Genomic DNA, 16090 nt, shown 5'->3' with positions numbered 1-16090 from the left:
TTTGCATTTCTGAGTACTTTGTTACTTTCTATTTACAGTGACCACTGGACTTCCTTGTGTTCTTCGGGTCTTCTTTTATTAACTGTTATAAAGGTTAATGCATCTAATTTTTCCATTTGATTGATAAACTGGATCAAGTCTATGAAAATTTTGCAATCACCTATCGTCTTTTGTTTCTGGTCAGTGACAGCAGAGACAGCACCCGCAGCAAATGCAGACACCACCGTCCATCTACTTTGTGCCCACATTCAGCAATGACTGGGAGAAATTGTCAGAAAAAGTATAATTTTTCCCACACTTTCAGGTCAATAATGTTAGTTTGAACTGAAATCGTTCTTGAGCAGGCCAAAAATAATAAAATAATATCCTTTTAGAAGATCAATTTATTTGCCCTTGAATAGCAGTGCTTCCAACTGGCCGTAAGAATTTGGAAGACTCTTTAAGTCATCTGGTATGGAGTGCGTAAGATAATCATGTGTCTTGCCCCAAATTGGAAGATCCACGTTGCTCCCCATCAGAACCTCAAGGCCAGTGTGCTGCAGGATAACTGTTTAAGAACCCAGAAACATGACCTAATGTCAGAAGATAACACTTCTATTGAGCAGCTCTGCTTTCAAAGTCATACAGAAGGATGGCTGACCCTGCAGCTTGTGGTCAATATTAAATAATGGTTTGTGTCTTCCTAACGAGACTACGAGTGTCGTTTCTATCTTCAAATGTCGATAGAAGTAAAGGTGTAGTGAAGGATGTGTGCCACAAACTCCCGGTCTGCTCTGGTCAATTTCACCCTCAGGTACCGTGGATCTAATAACAGTTGGAGCACATGGATCCATGTCATTGTACCATTCAGTACTTGGGGACACGCTCACAAAGGGGCCATGTGCTCATGTTCAGGGGAACTGAGCTGTCTTCAGCGCTTACCATAATACAATAACTCCATGAGTTAGAACAGGGTTCCCCAAAGTCAGTCCTGGAGGGCAGCATCCATGGTAGATTTTAAGACAACTACATTTATCTAAAGGGGGATATGCTAAAAATCTGGCATTGAGCAAACTAAAAGTGATGATGAAAGATGTTTAAATGAGGCACTTGTTAGACCTACTTTGACTTCCATGCACTTCACATTCTATAAAGTAATTGTCTGAAGGCAAGAACGATGAAGGTCCCTCACGCATGTTGCCTCCACGTCTCTCCCCGACATTCACTTTGACCAGGTACGTGGCATGAAGCCTGTAGCTCTTGTCTACAAGGGATCCCCAATACTCATTGGAGCAAAGATCAAGCCACGGTCTTGTAGGTCTGTGAAGCGGTATGGAGGGTGACCAGAGGATTCCTTGTTACTGGGGCGTGACATTTCCAGTACTGGGACATGCCATTTACATTCCTGGGTTTACAATACTTTCCATTCTGGGAGTTGTAGTCTTGGTTCATCTCAGTTCATTCAGTTGAACTAAACGTACATGACTCGAGTATCTGAAAGGTAAACCCATACCTGGAAAAGTGGAGTCCTGCTAGGAGCCATCTGGTCATACCAGGCATTACTCACTACACGCGACCGGATTGGCAGTCACACCTGCAGTGGCGGGAATCTCAGAGGTCCTCACCACATCAGGGAGCCATTTTCCCTTACAACACTGACTCTCTTCCAGCAGGCCAGTGCTTGCAGGGCCTGTATAAAATATGATGTGCGAGCGACAACGTAAACATCGCGACGGTGGTGGTGGTAGGGTTCAGAGCATAGATGAAAAAAGTCTTATTTTGCAGGTCTTGTCTAACAGGTTCAGAAACGCATGAAAGAGGGGCCCTGCCCGGGCTAACAACAACAGCAGAGCTGTGGAGAGGGATTTTCATGGGAGGGAGGAGGAACTAAAAAAACAGGAAGGTCTAAGCCGACGCGCGTTCGCCTACGACCATGTGAGAGGCCTTTATTTTCGTTGAATCACATGCTGTGCTGTGCTTGTAAACACGGTGACCAGACGCAGGGGTGAGATTACCCCGAGCCCTTGCAGAAACCAGAACAGAGGCCGCTGTTCCTCGCACAGCGCGGCCATTCAGCCGCCCGGCTGTTTACTTCAAGCTCCGCAGCCCAGGGAAAGAAAACGATTCTTAATTAACTCACATTCATATTCAAGAGGTTGTGACCCAACCGCTGGCAATTCACCAAACAGTTATGATGCACCAGATGTCAACAGCACAATTACCATCGTTATCTATTTTTATTGCTTCACCATGGCCATTCAAGTTTAACCCTGCTATACTATTGTTTATTTGACTTTTATAGGCGTCATTTATAATGAATCAGCATAAAATGCTTAACATTTAAGGAGTCAAATAACATCTACGTATAAACACGTAACACAGGCAGTTGTTTTTATTGTCAAGCCATTTTTATTTATTTTAAAAGTTTTATATAGCGCTAGCTTGACCCGTAGGTATCAGAGCGCTTTACGTACATACTGTAAAGAAAAACAGACGGAAATTGCATTACATGGTAGGCAGGCAGTCAGGAAGCAAAACCAGGGATAAAAAAAAAAAATACGGCATGGAAGATAAGGTGGTTAACACAGACCGGTCACCAACTATCCTTGAATGTCAAGAGAGAGGAGTAAACTCGGATATTGAAGTCTAGGTTAGTTGACTTTGGTCAGGAAAGTATTTGTTAAGGGGATGGATTTTCAGGTCCCTTTTGAAACAGGAGAAGGAGGGGTTGCATCTGAGGACTCTAGGGAGAGCGTTCCACATCCTGGGAGCGTTGCCAGAGAGCGATTGGTATTGTGTTAAGTTTAACCGCGGTATACCTGTGTTTATTTCATTTGCATTGGTTTTCATTTACAACCCGCATCACATGCTTTCTATCTAACGGTTAAATAACATCAGACTATGAGCATGTAACACAGGATTTACTCATCGTCCCTCTCACCTTGATGAACTACTTAGTGAGGCCCCTGTGCTTCTGAGACACGCCCCCTAGAAACAGAAAACTCCCACCCCCTCCCTACTACTTGTTTCTTTGTGTCTCGCGGGCACATTCATCCGCGGTTGTGGTGCGCCAGCTACAGCAAAGTTTGTTGGCCAAGCTCCGCTTCTTCTTCAGTAGCGAGCGTTTTTTTTCTTCTGTGGCTGGCGGTACTCCTGGGCTCAGCGACTCCTGTTGCAAACAAGGACTTCCTGGCGGCAATAGATCTGCAGGATGCCTCCTTCCATGCACCTATTTATTAAGACCACCAAAGACTCCTCTGCCTTGTGGTAGAGGTTACTCTTTTCCGGTTCAGGCCCTCCCGCTTGGGTTGAAGGAGGCCCCTTGAGTGTTTACAAAAGTGCTGGCTCGCAGGATTGCTTTACGCCAGCAGGGGATGTGCGTTCAGCTGTATCTGGAGCATTATCTGGTGTTGTCCCCATCTCTGCAGTAGATGATCATTCATTTGAACAAGGTTCTGGACTTTTTGAAAAGTCACAAATTCCTGATAAATGCCAAGAAATCGCGGTTGCTATCAAATAAGGATCGGTTGATCATAGGTGTTAGATTCCACACAGATCAGGGTATAGTTACTCTAACAGTAAAGAGACTGCTAAGGATTCAGTTTCATGTCCCGGAATTGATGACATTAGAGCGTCCAAGGGTATCATTTTAAAAAGGGTCTAGGGGGACTTGGTAGCAACGTTATTTTTAGTTCCCAGGGCAAGGTTCCACTTGAAGAAGCCAGTGCTCTTCATTCTGCTTCACTGGTCTCCATTTTCTAAGGATATTAGTCTTTTGATTCAGATGGCCGAGCCGATGAAGTTTGGCTTAACATAGTGGTTGGATTCAGTAAACCTCTTTTAAGAGCTCCCTTTGCGTTCTACAAAGCCGTTAGAACAAAGAATGCAAAGAGGGGGACTGGGGAGCATGGACAGGATCACAGCAGATCCAGTTGGTATGGCCATGTGGGCAAAGAATCAAGTCTTCCAAAGGGAGGGAACTGGCAGTGTTTTGCCTGGCTTTCTGGCCTTTTCTCTCAGATCTTCACAGAGTGCTTTAGTAAGAACAGACAATATGACACTAAGGGCTCCTTTACTTTCTGCAGTGTCAGACCTGATCTTTTTATGGGCCCATTCCAACATCAGCTCTCTCAGGGAGATTTACATCAAGGGAATGCTGAATATTCAGGCAGACAGATTGAGTAGGGAGATTCCCTTCTTCCACAAAGTCTGTCTTTCTCCCCAGTAGCTCCTTCTGTTGTGTAAGAGGTGGTGATGCCCAACTCTAGATTTTTTTGTGACTTCTCGCAACTTCCAGCTTCCTCAGGTTTGCTTATGGACTAGGGAAGTCTATTCTTGGGGCATAGCTGCTCTATCTTGTCCATGGCAAGGAGATATTTTCTATGCTTTCCCTCGTTTTCCTTTGATGCTTTGCTTCCTTATCAGGGCGAGGCTCAGGGGACCTTGATTGCTCCAGCCTGACTCCGTCCATCCTGTTTTCAGGGGCGTAACACAGGTCCCCGCATCCCCCGTGGTGCGGGGGTGCCACCGAGCTGCAGGAAGCAATCCGTTTTAAATCCGGAGAGAGGCCCCTCCGTGTACATTGCAGGGGGGCCCCTTAATCTTTCGTTACGCCACTGCCTGTTTTCATTTTCTGGTAGCAATGAAGATGGAACAAGAGTGGCTTTTGACAATTGTCCCATCCTCTCTAGCATTTCCAAGTTTCCACACCGAGTCACTAGTAGGAGTCAGGTTGATGGCCTGGAAGTTGAAAGGGCAGGGCTAAGATCCAGGGGTTTGTCAGATTTAGTTTCTTCTTCGATCTAGGCTACAAAAAGACCGTCCATCAGATCGTCTTACGCAAGACTTTGGGTGACCTTTAGGAAATGGAATTTGGAGAAGTAAATATTCCTGCTGTCTGCTTTGCTTCCTTAGATTCTGGGTTTCTCTAGGACGGTTTCTACTTGGATCTTAGTTCCTCAACCCTTGAAATTAAATGGGTGGCAATAAAAGATTTCAGGGCACCTTGGGGTAATTTAGTAGATGACCAGGAGATGGTGCGTAGGACGTTCAAGGTGTTTACTAATGTCTGTCCTGCTCTTCTACCACTTTGTCCAGCATGGTATCTCGCAGTGGTGTTGCAGATTTTGAAATATCCACCCTTTGAACCCCTTCACTCAGTTAGCATCAGACTTTTGACCCAGAACTGTCTTCCTATCTTCCAATTCTGCCATCACTTTGGCAAGGAGGTTGAGTGAGTTGTGCGCTCTGTCATGCTAGGCTCCTCTCTTTAGGCTATTTGAGGACAGGATTGTGTTACTTCCAGTCCCTTCATATATTCCTAAATTAAACTTATCGTTCCACATGCAGCTGGAGGTTACTATACTGTTTTTCCTGCTCTCTCCTTAGTCTCCTGAGGATTTCAGTTTACATTCTGTGGATATAAGGAGAGCCATCCTAGTTTATCTTGAAAGAATGGCTGACTTTGGGCTGTCATCTCTGTACATCAGTTTCGGTCCAGCTAAGAGGGGTTTAAAGCCATCGACCCAGACTTTGAGCAGATTGGTTAGATTTTAGATTTTCTAGCTCACAAGGTGTACGGGGTTCCCATCCCGTGAGTGTTCAAGGAGGACCAATTAGAGGAATGGCTACCTCTTTGGAGGAATTTCAGAGGGCATCATTGAAGGCAATCTGCAGAGCGGCCACCTGGGCAACTCTTTCCACATTTATTAAGCACTGCGGGTTTTAGAAGGCCCTGAGGAGGAGGTTTTGGGTTCAAAAGATCTAATCGCTGTGAAGAATCAGTGGTTTAGAAGTTCCAGAATAAAAAAGTCTTTTTCTTGAGCTGAAATGTACAGTTGTTCTGGTTTTTATTAGCTTGGTTATATCTCACTTGTTAATTCACCAAGGCAAGAGGGATAAGGAGGTAATGCTTCGATTACGTATCGGTAATTGCATTTTTCCTAGTCCATCTCTCGTCATGATTGTTTACTCCCTCTCTCCCACCCTGTTGATCCAGTGCATATGTATTGGTGTGGCCTGGTAAATAAACAGGATGTAAGGGGGGGCTTTTATGTTTCTAGGTGGTATGTCTCAGAGTCCAGTGGCCTCCGTAAGTAATTCATCAAGGTAAGAGATGTACTCAGAGTTATGTAATGACCAGTATGTAATCAAACCATTAATTTTTATTGCCAATCCATGATCATCCTAGTATAAGCGTGGTATACCATTGTTTAATTTATCTTTACAGGTTTTCATTTACACTTAACAATTGTCAAGCATAACGATAGAAAACAAAAACGCCAGTCGGTAGGGTAGGATCAATCATGGAGAAGTACAGAAGGGGAAAGTACAAATGACACGTGTGTTCAACTAGGGAGATCCTAGGAGGAAGACAAAAAATCGACACAAGTAAGCAAATAGAAGATTAAGGGCCTGACATCTCAAAGGGTTTGACCCATTCTTTTTGTCGGGGAAATGTGCTGATGCATAAGGTCCTGAGTGAAGTGAGATTTATAAACAGCGATTTCAATAATGCACAATCTCTATGGATGTTGGCTCCATACCCATGAAATTTAATAGAACATCTCTTGTATGAGAATTAATTCTGAGGCTACAGGGAACACGAGTAAGAAATACAGTTATTAATATTTGGACAGCTTTTGCGCTTCAGTAGTTAAAATGTTGTTGCTCTGGCAGCGGAAATATCCTTCTCTGTGAGGATCTTCTTCAACGTGAGAAGAGCCTAAACTGTTTATGAACGCCCAGAACATTTGACATGCCTCACCTGGAGTTCACTAATTGTGATACACTCATTTATTATTATGCACTAATTTATTCATTAATTATTATACAGTTAAAACATTCATCTGCCTGGTCAGTGTTCTGATTCTGTGGCTTCATCTTTTACAGATTTGGAGATGATACCCACATCGGCCTCACTTTGAATGGAGATCTGGGTGGACAGCCGCACGCTTTCCATCAGGTTTGGTGGAGGTCCCATCTCCGTGCTCCCGTTCCCAGCGAAAGTCATCGAGAAAGCCATAAACAGCCAACTCGCCACATTCATCGAAGAGCACAACATCCTCGACTCCTCCCAATCCGGCTTCAGAAAAAACCACAGTACGGAAACCGCCCTCCTTGCCGCAACAGACAACATCCGTACCTTACTGGACAAAGGAGAAACAGCAGCCCTCGTCCTCCTCGACCTCTCAGCGGCGTTCGACACAGTCTCTCACCGCACCCTAATACGCAGACTCCATTACGCAGGGATCCAAGACAAGGCCCTCGACTGTATCCGCTCCTTCCTCTCCGGCAGAATGCAGCGGGTCAGACTCCCCCCTTTCCTCTCGGACCCTACACCTACCACCTGCGGAGTCCTCCAGGGGTCCTCCCTCAGCCCTGCGCTCTTCAACGTTTACATGGCTCCGCTCGCCCCCGTCGGCAGAACCTACGGACTCAACATTGTGTCATACGCAGACGACATCCAACTCATCCTCTCCCTAGCCAACGAACCCAACACCGCCAGACAAAACTTTCGAGAAGGCATGGAAGCCGTCGCCAAATGGATGAAAAACAGCTGCCTACAACTAAACACCAACAAAATGGAAGTACTCATCATGGGCCCAAACCCAGATGCCTGGAACGACACCTGGTGGCCCCCCGCCCTCGGAAGCCCACCCAACCCCACGGACCACGCACGCAACCTGGGAATCATCCTGGACTCAGAGCTCAAAATGGACCGCCAGATCAACTCCGTCTCGTCCTCCTGCTTCCACACCCTCCGCCTCCTACATAAGACCTTCAAATGGATCCTCCTCGAACACAGAAAGACTGCCACTCATGCCCTGGTCACCAGCAGGCTTGACTACGGCAACGCACTCTATGCCGGAATAAACAAAAACCTCACCCGCAAGCTACAGAACATCCAAAACGCCGCCGCAAGACTGGTCCTCAACCTGCCAAGACACTGCCACATCTCCCAGCACCTACGCACACTCCACTGGCTCCCCATCAAAGCTAGAGTCACCTTCAAGATGCTAACCCACGCTCACAAGGCCCTCCACGACACCGGACCAGCATACCTGAATAGCAGACTCAAATTCCTCGCACCGCAAAGGACCCTACGATCAGCCCAGCTCTCCTACGCCGTGGTCCCCCGCACCAGAAACACCAGATCGGGAGGCCACTCCTTCTCCTTCCACGCAACCAGAGACTGGAAAGACCTTCCGCTCCACCTCAGACAGATAACATCGCTCCCCATCTTCACAAGAAACCTCAAAACCTGGCTCTTCGACAGACCCCCTCCTTGATGGACTGGAACCTGCGAACCCTCCCCCACACCCCCCAGCGCCTTTAGACTCTTACGGGTGAGTAGTCGCGCTTAACAAACACCTGATTTGATTTGAATTTGATTTGATTTAGGTCCTGGACTGGACGAGGGGCTGGCTCAATTGTTGTTAAGCTTCATCTTTACAGTGGTCACGCGGATGGGATCTGAAGTCACATGTGCAAGCCACATGTGCAAAGCACAATGGATCAGCAGGTGTTTATGGAGAGGCTTATGTAGATACCTGGACCCATGAAGCACCCTTACGTGGCGGGCCACGCAGCTGGTTGTGAATGCTACACTGCGACCTTTGGGGGAGCTCGAGTCTTGGTATGGGTTCAACACCACAGAGTATGGCTGCCACCTGGATCTTGGCACACTTAGCCTTTACTTGCCTTCTCTTATGTCACTTCTTTTTTTATCTCCTCAACGGTGGGTCATACTACCACTATAGCATTCACCCTCCTGCCATGACTTCCTTCTCAGCACCACAGAGAGCGTAGTGCTCCTTAGTGGGCAAATATAAAGCTGCCCATAATGTCTGCCTCCTTCTCAGTGAGGTTCCCCTCATTTTGAGCACAGTCGTCTATATCTGCAATGGCCTTTAGGCCGTCTGGCGCCAGAATGACCGGAGGCTCAAGAGGAAAGGGGCAGAGTAGTAGGAGTTGCTTCTATTTATGTGTTTTAGATTGGAATTGCTGCCTGATGTGTTTGATTGAGGTCAGGAGTGTTTACTTTACTATTCCTCATGGGCTTAATATTTCACTCCGTAAGTAAATGTGCAATCTCAGCCTACTACAGAGCGCGGAACCATACTCCCAGAACCATACTCCCAGAACCATACTCCCAGAACCATACTCCCAGAACCACACTCCCATTCGCGCGAACCAAATCATTATAAGTAGATATACGAGTCATAAACCTATGGTCGTATTTTCTGGCCTACTCCAACCAGCCACTGATTTGCATAAGCGAGTGATGGCACATTGGGGATGCCAACATGTGCGCCCATTTATGCGCATATTCTGCCAATTTTGATAATTCTTAAATGTAGGCATAGCTGTAGACGTATAACTAGGCATGCATGGACTTGCTTTCGTAGTTTTACCATTGTGAATCGGACCCTCTGAGTTCTGAAGCATCATCTACTCTTACGTACTTCCAAACCACCAAGATTTGTCTTTTGGCCATTAACAAAACGTGTGGCTATCCAGCTAGCCTGAAGCCTGGTGCCCATTTTCCAACCCTACTTCATTGTTTAGAAATCTTGCTCTTTGAAAAATAATTTACATTTCCTGTGTTTTCCGGGTTTAGGAACTCTAAAAACTTAAATTACAGCAACCCCTCATTTTAAGTTATTCCTACTCTGTGAAAAAGTTGTGTACCTATATATATCATATATGTGAAAAGACGAGGGTTTAACCTGTACCCAATCTTAAAGCAATTCTACACTAACTAGTAGATCTGGCCGATAAAATGATTTTTATGGTGTGAAACGATTTTGCTTATTTCTTCTTGTTTTATTTCTAATTTAAACCTTCATTTAAAAGCTGGAAATTTGACACCATCAAAGCCGTTAAAAAGATGTCAATATTTCCCAGCTGGGCAGCCACCAGCAAAGCCAAACATAAATAAATAACATGCATAAACAGCTGCAATCAAGAGCGCCTTGCAATTATTTTTATTATGAAGCAATTACATCTAATGGCATGCGTCTTGCAGAGGGAACATTTATTCAATTATAGACATTTGCTGTTCATAGTCGTGAGTAATCTGAGCTCTCTTGTCAGTCTCAACTGAAATGCCATGTTTAACAGCGCCAGCATTTCTACATTTGTATTTTTACGAAACAAAATGTGACGCTTTATGAAGACACGAAAACGACTTTTTACATTGGGGACTGCGAGGACAGGTTGACCACTAACTCTATTCATGGAAGTCAATTCGTCACAATGTCTTAGGCAGTGGAAGTTACATTGCGCTCCATTTATCCACTCAGCCATATGCAAATCAGTCTTGACCCTATTCCTCGTGGGAACAGTCCAGCCCGAACTGCCAGGCAAGGTCCTCCCTGGACCAGAAACAAACAACCTGGGACCGGTTTCGGAGGTAACACCCCTCATCAGCCTGGCTAGCTTGAATCCAGTGGCACATTGAGCAAGGGACGAACATCTGGGCATACCCTGCCAATTTACGGCGAACAAATCAAACACAAGGAGATGATGGATGGAGCGCTGAACTTTTCAGACACTCACCCCAGTCACAGATCTGGGTTGAATCCATCAGCCTTCTTTAGCTCACTTCACCAACCTAGTTCAGACCCAGCCATATGCAAATCAGTCTAGCTCGAACTGCCGAGCCAGGACTTTCCTGGTCCAGAATTCATGACACGGAATGGTTAACGGCATGTTCCGCTCATATACATCCTCCTATTTGCTTTTGAGGGCATAGGCAATGGAAAAGGCCACTTTATCTGTGTCTGCCAGATGTAAAGTAGTGGGCACCGTGGTAGATGGTTACTGGAACTGGCACAGGACAAGTGCGCCCGGCCCCTTTTTTTGCAGGGTCACCTGACCAATGAAGCGTGTGATGGGTGGGTGTAGAGTGTAGGAACAGCACACTCCTGAACACTAGAACGTGACCAACAGGACACTTCAGTAGATGTGTTGATATCAGTACTTTCACAGATTCTAAGAACGGACTTTGAGTCTGCATGTGCTCATGATTTGATCGCTTTCTTATCTCTTTCACCTTCTTTCTCCTGATTTGATGGTTTTACCCTCTAATTGGTCTCAACATGTTTTATTGGTTGAGCTGTATCCTTCCTCTGCTGCTGTCATGGAACAGGTTTTTCTTTTGTGTCTTTCATTCTCATTTCATATTATACAATCAATGGGAGGGTATGGTCCTTCTTTCCCCTTGTGTTGTCTCCTTTCTACCTCACCACCTGCTGCTGCCACACCACACTCTTTCTTTGGTCTCTCCCGGTCTACCCATGTATTATTATTATTTTATGCTCCTGGCTTTATATACAATGTCTGCATCCCAAATACCAGTCCTCCTACCGCCGCCTCCTCTACCTCTGCTACCATCGAGAACCTCTGGCTTCTAGTGCTCAGCTTCAAACTTTCAATGACTGTTCCAACATGGCTGTCAGATATGCTCCACGTTAACTGTTGGGATATCGGTCTTATGCTTTCATTAAAAAAAAAAAAAATGAATATTACAAAGATTATTTGCTTATGTCAAAGTAATAATTGGATTTAAATTGAAATGAAGCATGATAGGGCACCCTAAATCAATGAAAGCAGCACAATTGTAACATTGTAACATTAGCCATCAAGAATGGTACCAAATGTACCCTTTTTGTGTATGAGGAGAACAAATAACTTTTGTTATTTCTGGTGGCTTGCCTAATAATTGTTTTGCATCCGGTGTGAAAGAAAGCGGTGACACCATGCTATGGGAACGTTTTTCTTGCTATAGAAATCCCTGCATTGATACCACCCACAGCTAGGAATAGCGACTTCACACAGAGACTTTTATATGCAAAAGCGGACCAAGTATCAGTATGAGACTTTAAACTACTTTTGCCAAGCCCTTCAGGGTGGAGAGGTGTTTGTTGGAGGACTTGTGCACCTACCTGACCTATAACACTGTGCGCAGGGCATACTTACAAACACATCGGCATTCCATGTGGGTTTACCCGTACCCCAGAAACGTATATTGCAACAGTGCCACATGCGCTAAATAACTTCGGTACAAGCGATTGTGGTGAGGAAGGATATACAAGCAACTGACTGGAGCAAACTGACCTAAATATGAACAAACACACCGATGCCAAATGAAAGGCAGCAGCGGATTTAATTTTTGATGACACAACAGCGATAGAGCAGAATTAAAAACTCTGCCTGTCGAACAGAATTAAGACAAGCTTGAAAGGCTATATAAAAAATAACTGAATAAATGGTAGAAGGCAAACTCACTTGAGAGACACAGTGCAGTGGGACGGGTCCTGAGAAGTCTGCATATCTACACAATCCCCAGCTATGAGGACCTTCACTCCTCAATTATAGAGGATTAGGAGGCGGGAAGGAATGGATGTTCAAGACTCTGGATGAAGACGTTGTTGAAATATGCATATATTGCCAGAAATAAATTACTTGAAGATATTGATGCTCCATTAATTGAACTTTCAAAGGAGGAGGATCAGAAATTCATTAATCAATTCAAAAGAGCAGATACATGCAGGCCTTGATAAATACAAAGAAGAGGTTAAAAGTAAGAAGAAAAGTAAGGGAATCAACAGAAATTGTATTCCACATCTAAAACAACATCCTCAAGCTTTGGCTCAATTGATTCTGTGGAAGGTAACATCAATCATACAACTTTTTTAGACAAATACCACCTTTTGAAGACCACAAAAGCACCGAACAGAAGGAGAAAGGATTGTCCAAATGGAACAGGAGCAAGAAAAGGAAGAAAAGAACCCAGAGAAGACGAGCAGTAATGACTAAGCACCTTGAGGATCCAGATGGCTGGATAAAATCTATAGAGATTACTGATTAACCACCCAAACAGGGGTTAATTTATCCCTATATACTTTAAGTTACAAGGAATTGAAGATTTTTTAACTTGGTTTTTACTTTTACCCACTACAAATATTTGAGTATACGCAAATTAAGACTGATCTTTTTAAATTTTGCAAGAATCTGAAATTGCCTAAACATTTTACTATTAAACCAGGCACTGTGGAAACCCAAGGCAATAAGGCATTTGAATGTAAAAGTATGTGACATTTCCTATTACATGTATTGTATGATCTTGAACAAGGGAATGTAGATAAACCTAGAACATGAACTACTAAGGAATTGATACAGTGTCTTGATATCAAAAGTGATTTGAATTAGGTTGTGGCTTTAGACCGAAATCAACCATTATTCCGAACACATCTATGGGTGCAATTGATATTTTCCAACTCGTTTTCTAAGCGAGGAGATCAATAATTTGAGAACTGCAACTCCTCATAAGCAACAGATGAATGGGTCTGAAAGTACATTTGCATTGATGAATGACGATAACTGTCGCACTTCATGGACTGTCATTATCGGTCAACAGAAGTGCCAGGAAGTTAATCTTACCTCCAAAGAGAAACCATGATCTTTATTTGTAACAGACATCACAGCAGCCCATACAGAGGGGAAAAAGGAAATGGGAATAGAGACAGAAAACCCTGATGCCTGCCATTCTTCCTTCGGAGTCTGCTTATGGAAGTCTGTAATGAAAAAATACCAGATTACAAAAAAGAACCTTGTAACATTCAAGTCATATGCAATCCTTTTACCTAATTACCTTATGTAACAAGTTCTCTAACTCAGCCCTTTGTTCTCTAAATTGAATGCATTTTCTCACTAAAAATCTAAGAAAATGATGGTTATTATTTTTTCTCTCAAAAATCCTTGTGGTGTAGTCCTTACCTAAGACTCCTATGGACTTGATATAGAGTTCCATGCACATAACTTCAAAATGAGTTCAATGAAACAGAAGAGACACAAGAACAAAATGAGAATGAGAAAACCCCCCAAAAAGTTATAGAAAATAGTGTGCACGCAGAATAGGGACAAATATACAAGGCCTTGAAAATGGTAATGGTTGTGATAACAATTGGAGTAGCTATACAGTGCACAGAGTAGGCAGTCAAACGTTCCATTCTGACACTTCTACTGCAAGATACTAGCTCCACGATGATCTTCTGACGACTGCAAACACAAATTGATTTGGGAAGCAATAAGACTCTGACTTCACTCTCTTTTTATATGATCTCAAACCAAGATTGCCATATATCCGAAATCCCGCTTCCCACAAGATTCAAGTTGATTTAGTTTTGTCACGGCATTCACTGCCGACATGTCAGCTACCCTGAAAAAATTGAATATCTTCATATCTAGCTCTCCGATTGGGGTAAGCATTTTACAAATACCGTTGAACTGTAACTCAACAACTATTAACTATCCGGTATTGCCAACAATCTATTTATTGTGTGTGTGCAACAACATTTTCATCATACAGGAATTATTTACTGACAAACCAGAGGTACAGTCTTTGTCATTTTTTTATCTTCCAGATTTTACTGCAAATTTATATATGTTCACCACTGAAAGTCGGCTTATGTAGTGTCTTATTTCTTATTGGTTTAATACAATGTGGAAGTAAAGGACGATATCATGAAGACAATTTATTACTGTTCTTGATGGCTACACAAGAAGATTTTACACGGACCCCCGGTCATAGATCTGGGTTGAATCCATCATCGTTCTTTAGCTCACATTGCCAACCCACTTCAGACCTAGTCATTTGCAAATCAGTCTCGACCCTGTTCCTCTTGGGAACAGTCCAGCCCGAACTGCATCTCTTTAATCCATCATCTACTTGTGTTTGCTATGATCGCCAGGGTATGCTCAGACGTGAGTCCCTTTCTCACTTTGTCACTGGATTCAGGCTAGTCTGGCTGATGAAGGGGGAAACCCCGAAAACCAGTCCCCGGATGCTTGTTTCGGATCCAGGGAGGACCTGGCCTAGCAGTTCGGGTGAGACTGTTCCCATGAGGAACAGGGTCAAGACTGAGTTGCATATGGCTGGGTCCAAACTGGGGTGGTTTAGTGAGCAGAAGACCGATGATGGATTAAATTCAGATCTGTGACCGGGAGTGAGTGTCTGAAAAGCTTCAGCGCTCCGTCCATCACCTTATTGTGTTTGCTGCTGTTTTCATTGATTTGGGCTGCCATCTCAGGCTTTATTTCAAATGAACTCAATTATTACTTTGACAAGTATCGTCTGTTAAAGATATTGTGTTAGTAGAAAATAGGATTGTGCTTTGGTAACTCGCTGGTGATTTGTATGAAGATAATACATGCTATAGTGATATGACATTTTTGGACTCATGCCATTATGGCGCAGAAAGCACTACTGAACTTCACATTGATCCAACATGCGACATATCTGGGGTTCCATTCTACCCAGCGATATACAGTGCCCATTATTATATTTTTTCTTTCTGAAGATTAGTCAATTTGTAATGAAAGACTGCCCTTTCTATATTTTGATGGTTTCGAATTTAAGGAAGTGTTGGAGAATTGCATCACCTCCTGACTTGAGAAAGGTATTTGCCAAAACACATTGCTGAAACTCCTATAAAATGCATATTTGGAATTTATACTCAAAATAGCGCAAAAGTAAACATAAATTTAGAAACTGAAAAGAATGAAATAAATATGTAACTTCAAATGAAATATATAAACAATAAATATATGCTAAAATCATTAGATAATTTAACAACTAAAATTAAATAAAAAATTACAAATTAAAAAAGAGTGATAATATAGAGAAAATATAATTAAAAATGGAATAAACTAAATTAAAATTATAAAATCTAATTATCAATCATAAAAATTAAACATAAATATGCATTACTAAAAGAAACATTACTATAAAATAAAAATAAAAAAGTAACGAAAACAAAATAAATACAAATATAAAATCAAATTAAATAAATGTTTTAATAATCACAAAATACTTATATAAATTAAATCATACATGAAAATGCATGTAACTAAAAAACAAAACAAATATGATTACAACACTAACTAGATTACTATATAATTTAAAAAATTCTATTATATCTTTATGTGAAGAAAATGTATAAAAAATCACATAAATCGAAGAAAATGAAATTTACTACTCAAACTAACAGGAGGGAAAGTATTTCACTTTGGAGGGGTCAGATTTACTATTCTATTTCCAACC

The sequence above is a fragment of the Triturus cristatus genome, chromosome 3_2, assembly GCF_964204655.1.
Source record: "Triturus cristatus chromosome 3_2, aTriCri1.1, whole genome shotgun sequence".
Classification (NCBI taxonomy): Eukaryota; Metazoa; Chordata; class Amphibia; order Caudata; family Salamandridae; genus Triturus; species Triturus cristatus.
This window is presented reverse-complemented; position numbering follows the sequence as displayed.